The sequence below is a fragment of the Camellia sinensis genome, chromosome 8, assembly GCF_055761805.1.
Source record: "Camellia sinensis isolate YWXY chromosome 8, ASM5576180v1, whole genome shotgun sequence".
Taxonomy (NCBI): domain Eukaryota; kingdom Viridiplantae; phylum Streptophyta; class Magnoliopsida; order Ericales; family Theaceae; genus Camellia; species Camellia sinensis.
The window spans coordinates 168,550,111-168,552,251 of record NC_138968.1 but is presented as its reverse complement, the minus strand read 5'-3'; the positions used below and the strand labels follow the sequence as shown (position 1 = coordinate 168,552,251).

The window sequence follows — 2,141 nt, the reverse complement described above, 5'->3', positions numbered from 1 at the left end:
CAAAACATACGTTGTTTCTCTCTTGGTTCTCCATAACCATATATCAGATATATATTATATTTATCTCATTTAGCCATTGGTTAAATAAGATAATATCTGATATCTATATCATCTATCCATATCATGATATGATAGATATATATCCTGAGTGGCTCATCCAAATAGGTTTGAATTTAAATTCAAAACCCATTTGGATGAGGTTCAAAAGGTTCTAAGGGTCATGCCACATGGGCGCCCAATTTCTAACAACCTCTATTGCAACTGCGCTTCCCTTCAGCTATTACAGTCTCCCGTACTGCAGACCCCATATGGGAATAAAGAAAAGTGCTGAGAATCTTGGACAACTCCTTATGGGAGACCAGATTCACAACTCTCCATACCGTTTTCGAACGAATGTCAATGAATCTATATTCCTCTGCACTACAAGTCCATTAAGTGAGCATGAGGTAGAGTTATTGAAACAGAGAACTCGTGATCTGTATCAAGTAAATATGATTTGGATAATTTGCCTGCCATGAGGTTTGCTCAACAAAATGGAATTAAGATTCAATGGACTGGGTTTCCTGTTGGGTATGCACTGCCAAATAGTAATGAAGATTACATCATCAATCACCTCAAGTTCAGGGTTTTGGTTAATGAGTATGAAGGGGCAGGTGTGCAGATAATTGTTACTGGGGAAGAGGGTATGGGTGTAATTTCGGAAGCTGATGAGAAGGTGGCTTCTGGATATGAGATAGTCGGTCTTGAGGTTGTCCCTTGCAGTGTCAAACATGACCCCAAAGCGATGTTAAGACACCATATTTATGACAATATCTATGTAAACTGCCCGTTTGAACTTGACAAATCTCAGATAATAAGGGAGCAAGAGAGAGTATCGTTCACTTATGAAGTTGAATTTGTGAAGAGCGATATTAGATGGCCATCTCGATGGGATGCTTACCTGAAGATGGAAGGTGCTCAAGTCCACTGGTTCTCCATCCTAAATGCGCTAATGGTGATCTTTTTCTTAGCTGGTATCGTTTTTGCTCTATGTTTACGGACAGTCAGAAGTGATTTGACAATGTATGAGGAATTGGACAAAGAAGCTCAGGCACAGATGAACGAGCAGCTTTCAGGCTGGAGGCTTGTTGTAGGTGATGTGTTCAGAGAACCAAATCACTCAATGCTACTTTGTGTGATGATTGGAGATGGGGTTCAGATCACTGGGATGGCTGTTGTTACTATTGTATTTGCTGCCTTTGGTTTCATGTCACCAGCTTCTCGAGGAATGTTGTTGGCGGGTATGATACTTTTTTATCTTTTCGTGGGGACTATTGCTGGTTATGCTGGTGTACGCTTGTGGACAACAATCAAGGGGACTTCAGATGGTTGGAGGTCAGTTGCCTGGTCGGTTGCATGCTTCTTCCCTGGAATTTGTTTTGTTATCCTCACTGTGCTGAATTTTATTCTATGGGGTAGCGAAAGCATCGGTGTAATTCCCATTTCTCTTTATTTTATTCTCCTATCTCTCTGGTTTTGCATTTCTGGGCCGCTCACGCTTCTGGGAGGTTTCTTAGGAGCACAAGCTGAGCCTATTCAGTACCCTATACGAACCAGCGAGATACCAAGAGCGATCCCTGAACGCAAATATCCATCATGGCTTCTTGTTCTTGGGGCTGGGACCCTTTCATTTGGAACAATATTCATTGAACTTTTTTTCATCCTCTGTAGCATCTGGCTCGGGAGGTTCTATTATGCCTTTGGATTCCTGCTTCTTGTCTTCTTCTTGTTGTTGATCGTTTGTGCAGAAGTATCTGTGGTCCTTACCTACATGCATCTCTGTGCTGAGGATTGGCAGTGGTGGTGGAAAGCATTCTATGCATCAGGTTCCGTTGCTCTTTATGTGTTCCTCTACTCCATCAATTACCTTGTTTTTGAACTTCAGGGCTTGAATGGGTGTGCGTCGGCTATACTTTATCTTGGGTATTCACTGATCATGGCCATTGCGATCATGTTGTCTACTGGCACTATTGGCTTCCTCACATCGTTCTATTTTGTCCAATACCTTTTTTCATCGGTGGAGATTGATTCAAAAGGAATATTTGCTAAGCCCCATGGTCTGGTTTAATTCTCCCGGTGAAAGGGATCAAACCAACATTTTG

The 2,141-nt window shown here is 41.9% G+C and overlaps 1 pseudogene; it reads left to right on the top strand.

Annotated features, from left to right (window-relative positions):
- The first annotated feature begins 261 nt into the window (after positions 1–261).
- Positions 262–2,141, top strand: LOC145797306 (transmembrane 9 superfamily member 12 pseudogene; annotated as a pseudogene).